Here is a 7,500-nt window from a genome sequence, read left to right as displayed (position 1 = left end):
GTGTGTGTGTGTGTGTGTGTGTGTGTGTGTGTGTGTGTGTGTGTGTGTGTGTGTGTGTGTGTGTGTGTGGTGTGTGTGTGTGTGTGTGTGTGTGTGTGTGTGTGTGTGTGTGTGTGTGTGTGTGTGTGTGTGTGTGTGTGTGTGTGTGTCTTTCGCCCTTAACTCCTGTTGGAGTCCTCGGTGCCCCGTACCGTCCAGATGAGATATCCACCAGTTTCCTCCATCCTTTGCCGTTGTGTGTCAGTGCCTGTGTCTCTACTACGAACGCTTTCCCCTGGGGTCCACTCCTCACTGTTGTCGTTCCACTGTTTCTTCTGTCTTCCCCTCTTCTTTCCTCCTTCCTTGGTTTCTTGTAGAACGGTCTATAGAGATAGATAGATACATGTGTATATATATATCAAATCCATATAACAAATCCAGTATGATCAATAGAATTGTGCAATCAACAACCATCTACCTGAAGATCTAGTCATCAGCCCCATCAGCTTCTGTTCAAACGTGTGTGTGTGTGTGTGTGTGTGTGTGTGTGTGTGTGTGTGTGTGTGTGTGTGTGTGTGTGTGTGTGTGTGTGTGTGTGTGTGTGTGTGTGTGTGTGTGTGTGCACAAGCTTTTATATTGATATGCATTTGTATGTTTCCTAATTTCTACTGTATCTGTGTTTGCGTATGATTTTCGATTTATGTTCGTATCTTGTTATGTACTATCGCCCCCCCCCCCCCTCCCCGTATTCTTTGTGACCCAGGTGCACTTGGTAATAAAGACATATTCTGTTCTATTTTATTCTATATATGTATTATTCATACGTATGTGTTTTATGTTTCCAGTGAACGATAGATACCGGGTAACGTAGATACAGCTGATGGTGGCCGCTTGAGCTTCCATTTATTGCTACATTCAGATTAACGGTAAGGCCATCGACATTTTTGAAAAAAAAAATAAAAAAATACTGCGTTGTGTTTATGTGTGGATGTACTGACGTGTTCAGTTAACAGTGATGGTAGTGTCAAATGTTTCATCCAGTCTTTTAATTAGCTGGACGAGTTCTTGCTCACTGTCTGCCAAGCTGTTGTTGTCATAGGCGAAATGAAAGTTCGTAATGGTTCTTGCTCCAGTGGTGACTGTACTGATATGATCTTCAATCACATCAGTCACGATGCGTTCCAGGAATATGTTGAACAACGTGGGAAACATAAGGCAGCCCTGACGGACTCCAACTGAAGTATAGATCCACTCTCCAGTTGCAAATTTTATGAATACTGCGCTGGTCGGTTTGGTGTATAGTTGATGGATGGTGTTGATAAACTTTTGCCCGAATTTTGTTTTCTGTTGTGGCCCATAGTGTTTCATGTGACTCTTTCGCGAGCGCATTCTTGAAGTCTAAAAAGACGCGGTAAAATTCCATGGTGTTAGAGTTGTTTTCACAAAAGGTATGCAGGTTAAATATCTGTTCAATGTTACTTTCTACCTTTGCAGAATCTAGCCTGCTCTTCAGCAGTGATGGTATCCGCGTGCGGTTGCAATCAGTTCAGAATGATTTTTTTTTTTTTTAGTATTACTTACATTGCTAGCATGGCTGATCAAACTGATGATGCGGTAGTCCTGAGCTGACAGTGTTGGAGATCTCCATTCTTGATGATAGTGATAACAATAAGTTGATTAGATCCATGGCATGGACCATTCATTTATGTGCCAAATTGTGTTGCCGATGGCAGTGTTAGGATGTCAATTACTGATTCTCCGACATGTTTCGAAAGTTCTACAGGGATGTTGTTGATGCCTACAGCCTTATCCCAGTTTAGCGACTTCACTGCTGTAACAGCCTCCTCCCGGAGTATTAGGAAGTCATCCTCATTTTCATTAACTGACGATCCTTGGTTCTGTCAGTACAGTCGGGTCTCCGTTGCTCTGTTTGGTGCAGAGGTCAGAGCTGTACTCAGTCCACCGTTTTACGATGCGTTTTTTCCAGCCACTGTGTAAGTTCGATATGCAGTTAAATACTACTACTACTAATAATGATTTTGTATTTTGTGTTTTGCATTTCTTTTTTATTACAGCAGATTTCTCTGTGTGAAATTTGGGCTGCTCTCCCCAGGGAGAGCGCGTCGCTACACTACAGCACCACACTTTTTTTTCCCTGCGTGCAATTTATTTGTTTTTCCTATCGAAGTGGATTTTTCTACAGAATTTTTCCACGTACAATCCTTTTGTTGACGAGGGTTCTTCTACGTGCGCTAAGTGCATGCTGCACACGGAACCTCGGTTTATCGTCTCATCCGAATGACTATAATATCTACTATCCGAATGATACTACGACTACCACTACTACCAATGATAATAATAATAATGATAATAATAATAATGATAGAGATGATGATTGCGGGAGAAGAAGAAGAAGAAGAAGAAGAAGAAGAAGAAGAAGAAGAAGAAGAAGAAGAAGAAGAAGAGAGGAGGAGGAGGAGGAGGAGGAGGAGGAGGGGGAGGAGGAGGGTTCATTTACTTTGCTTTTTGTTCACAGGCACAACAGCTGGTAAAGAAGGCAGGAGACAGATCAAATCCACGGACAACCACCGAGCAGCTGTGTATGTACCATCGACTGCTGAATTTTCATTCGAGGGTATCAGTGACAGTTTCTACCGGCCGGCCAAGAACCTCCGCTGTCGATATACATCTCCTGTGTTTATTTAATCAGCACGTAGGACGGGGCACTATCTGATACTGATGGATATTTGATCTATTAAAAAAGACTGAATATATATATATATATATATATTTTTTTTTTTTTTTTTTTTTTTCGGGTCGTTGCTCAGCCTGGTCGTTTAAAAATGACTGAAAATATATATTCCTTTTTTTGTCCTTGCTCAGCCTTATGAGTGTACAGTATTTTCCTGTTCGTATTTGATGGTAGATATATTTTCTTCTTCGTTTTTTTTTTTTTTGTTGTTGTTTTTTTGTTTTTTTTTGTTTTTTTTTCCTTTCTGATAGATGAACGCTAGTGTACGTGTACATTATTACAATGGGGATGGTTGTATATTCAAAGAACCACGTAGTGGCGTGGCGTGTGTGTGGTGTGTGTGTGTGACTATATGAATGTGTGTGTGTGTGTGTGTGTGTGTGTGTGTGTGTGTGTGTGTGTGTGTGTGTGTGTGTGTGTGTGTGTGTGTGCAGTCTTGTGCGTGCGTGCGTGCGTTTAGAGAGAAGTTCCGTCCACCCTCCCACTGTTCCTCGTCTAACTGCTTCACGAGTGACGGTTCTTTATCAGTTTCAACTTTCACATCAACACCAGAAAGAATACAGACCGTATTCTTGCCAGAATCTTTTGCTGTTGTTGTTGTTGTTGTTGTTTTTCAGTGTCCGCTATTCACTTTATGGACGCAATATTTTACTACAATCACTATCTTGTAAAGCATTTGCCTTGATGTGTTAATTTTCAAAATTTTGTTTGTTTGTTTGTTTGTTAATGATCCGCACAAATATTGATCAAGAGGCCTGATCCGTGCATTGGAACTATGCGAAGGTCTGGCATCTCCTGCTCCTTTTAGCAGCAGATGTTTTGTAGCGTATATGAATCAGTCTGCACGCACGCTCTGACATGACCTCGAAACTGAAATCGATGATGATGATATGGGTTTTTTTTTTTCTTGGTTTTCTTCTTCTTATTTTTTTTGTTACGCAATCCTATTTACCAAGTAATAGCTTGGGGATTTTATAAAATTGTTGCGTGCGCGCAACCACAAAAAAAAAAAAACACGCACATTCGCACATACTGAAAATGAAATCAATTGCTCAATAAACGTTGCACTTAATGCTCTAACTTTAATTATATGAAATTCTTCTCAGTTGTGGACCGACGAACAGCACATACAAATGAACTGCTGTGTGTGTGTGTGTGTTTTCTTCAGTTCAACGTCTATTCACTATGAGTGTTTTTAGACGGAAACGAGTAAAGTAGTGTATAAAGGAAAGGGAATGCATGTGAATATTAGTGTAAAAAAAAAAAAAAAAAATTATGTTATGTATCAGAGGAAAAGTATAGTATAAGAAAAAGTCTAAAGAGGTTGTGGTGTGTGTGTGTGTGTGTGTGTGTGTGTGTGTGTGTGTGTGTGTGTGTGTGTGTACATGTACGAGCGCGCGTGTGCGTGCGTGCGTATGTGTGTTTTTGTTGGTTGTTTTTTTTTTGTGTGTGTGCAAATGTATGTGTATGTTTTTGATAATGAATTAAACCGAACTAAAATACGCCTTCCTCGCGAAAACCAAGTTTAACCGATTTATCAGCGCGAAACCGTCACACTATACGTCTTCAGTTGTACGTATTTACGACACACTGGACTTTTAACGCATTGACGAACATTGATTTCATGTAATTTTGGCTTTTTTGTCGTTGTGTTTTTGGTGTTTTTTTTTCCTTTATTTGTATTTTTACAGCTTTTCTCTACATAATTATCATTATGTTATCGAAACGCTATTGACCCGAATGAAACGGCACAGAAAAAAAAAACATCGTGGTTTAAAAAATTTTAATTGGTGTGTGTTTTATATAGAAATGGAAATTGTCCCTTTCTCTGCTTCAGTCTGCTATGTTTCTGTATGACAGGTTCTCTTTCTATATATAATATATATATATATATATATATATATATATATATATATATATATATATATAAAACACAATTTTATATATATATATATATATATATATATATATATATATATATATATATATATTTTACTTTGAAGAATATTCTTGGGTGGGTGGGGGTGGGGAGGGGAGGTGGTCATTCTTAACTTTGTCGGGCTACGTTTTTGCTGATATAGGCAGACCAGATGTCTGCCGTGTTTTATTAAAAAAAAAAAACCAAACAAACCGCAAAACAAAAATACCACCACCACCACCACCAACAACAACAAAAAAAAACAATTAACAACAACAACAACAACGTTTCATGGAATAAATCCCTTCGTCTTGTCGTTTGTTACTATTCAATTATTACATTTTTTGTATTTTCCGTTTCATTCAGTTTTATATGCTGCTAACAGTCTTTATTCACGGTGACTTCATGCGTTCAACTTATGTTTGCAGTCCAAAACAGCCAGTGAGATACTGCCTACACCGAGTACTGAGCAGGAAAGTGCTAGTGGTGGAACAACAAAACAGCATGACATCTGTGATATCCTCATCAGTAGTATTTTCCCCTGATTTTTTTTATTTTTTATTATTATTATTGCCCATGGCTTAGTTTGGGACGGGTGGGGAGGGGAGGGGGGTGGGGGGGTGTCAGACCGCCGTCGCTTCCTAACAGTTCTAATGCTTTTTTTTGCTTCTGGTCGACATCTTCCGTTTCAGATACCTTTGACTAGGGCAGATGAAAGTCAATCATTAATTTTATAGTAGGTTACATAATGCACACGATCGAAAGCCTATACCGATGCAACTGCACGGCTTTTCTTTTCTTTTTTTTTTTTTCTTTTTTTTTTGGGGGGGAGGGGGGGGTTGGGTGGGCTGGCGGTAGGGATGGTGGTGGGGGGGGGGGGGGGGGGGGGGGGGGCGTGTATTCACGGAGAGAGCTGTACAGACCAATACTGAAATCCAGAGAAAGAAACCGATGCCATCTCCGCTGCAGAAAATGAATGGTCAACATCTATCAGCATTTGGTAGTGCTCCTCATGTGACGTCCACTCTTCCAGACCAACATAATCACCAACAGACATCAGAAACCCAACCTGATGTGCATACAGATGTCCAACATCCTGATAGTGACAACCCTACAGATAGACACAGAAATTCAAGTGCAGTCGTTACACGCAGTGGTCGACGTGTAAAATTCCCCCCGCCCCTCCCCCCCCCCCCCCAAAAAAAAAACAAACAAAAACAAAAACAAACTGGACCTTTTAACAGCAGTTGAAACAAGACAAATTTGCAAACTGTTGATTCATATTGTGTTATTGCTCAGTTACAATCTATGGACTGTGAACATTTGGAAGACGTCCAGGAGGATTATAGCTAGTTCAAATTTAGCCTCAAAAAGGAGGATGTAGGATCAGGCGTATTTGTGGTACTAATAGCAGCCTCGTTCTGGCTACAATAATGATATTGGTGATCAGCCAATGGACGGGCGGGATATTTGACAGTACAAAGAAGACAACAACGGCCGAAGACCTTGAGGGGGACTTCAGTGCCCTGCCCATGAGAAGCCTTTCTGCTACATATATATATATATATATATATATATATATATATATATATATATATATATATATATAGAGAGAGAGAGAGAGAGAGAGAGAGAGAGAGAGAGAGAGAGAGAGAGAGATACAAAAACTTTCTTACTCAAGGATAAGGATTTTTTGGCATCGCCCAGTCTTCCAATCTGTCCTTGTGACAACAATAACAATAACAACATTAACGATAACGACACGGAAATAATAATTTTGTTAACACTGCTACATCTACTGCTACTGCTACTACAACGAAGAATGATCACCATCATCATCATTAACATCGTAAAAAGTAATAAAACGAGCGCATTCATACATTCATATCCATTCACATGCACACACTCTCTCCACCCAACACACACACACACACACACACACACACACACACACACACACACACACACATATGCACATACAGAGACATGACCGAAGTGAGAAACATATAGCGGACATAAATAAAACAGAGAAGCAAAGCTTTACCATTGCACATATACATAGTGATTGATTTGCTGATGCAGATGTTACAGGTAATAACATCCAGTTTACAGGCGAACAAGTAAAAACATTAAAGCACAAAGGTAGAAATAAAATAAATTCACTCCATGTAGGTATAGATACAAACTTCACGGAAAAAGCATGACTTTTGTCTTTTTTAGCTGGCTATTAATAAAAAAAAAAAAAATAAAAAAAAATAAAAAGAGAGAGAGAGAGGGAGAGAGAGCTGACGCTGCTGAACCACATACTAGGACAATCTTAGAAAAGAGAGCAAGAAAAGCAGAGAGAGAGAGTTGGGGGGATGGGTGTGGGGTGGGTGTTGGGGGGGGGGGGGGATCAGAGACAGGTACAGAGGCAAACGGAAAGAGAAAGAGGCAGAAAGAAACAGGAGAGAGAGAGAGAGAGAGAGAGAGAGAGAGAGAGAGAGAGAGAGAGAGAGAAACACAGAGGGAAAAGGATAGATATAGAGTGAGAGGCAGAGAGAGAGAGACGGACACACACACACACACACACACACTGTGTGTGTGTGTGTGTGTGTGTGTGTGTGTGTGTGTTTCACGTTGCTGGTAGAAAGGGCATTTAGAAAAAAAAGAAGAAAAAAACAACAACAATAACTGAAGTATATGTGCAGCATTCGACGACCTAAGTTTTAAGAAAATAATAACGAAAATAATAAACAAGAAATATTTGCATATTCAAACAGATAACGAATCAATATATTCTATGTCTGCTCGAATAAAAAAAGAAAAAAAAGAAGAGCAAAACCGAAAAAGCTGAATCCAAACATGAGTT

The sequence above is a fragment of the Babylonia areolata genome, chromosome 7 (genome assembly GCF_041734735.1).
Source record: "Babylonia areolata isolate BAREFJ2019XMU chromosome 7, ASM4173473v1, whole genome shotgun sequence".
Lineage (NCBI taxonomy): Eukaryota > Metazoa > Mollusca > Gastropoda > Neogastropoda > Buccinidae > Babylonia > Babylonia areolata.
This window is presented reverse-complemented; position numbering follows the sequence as displayed.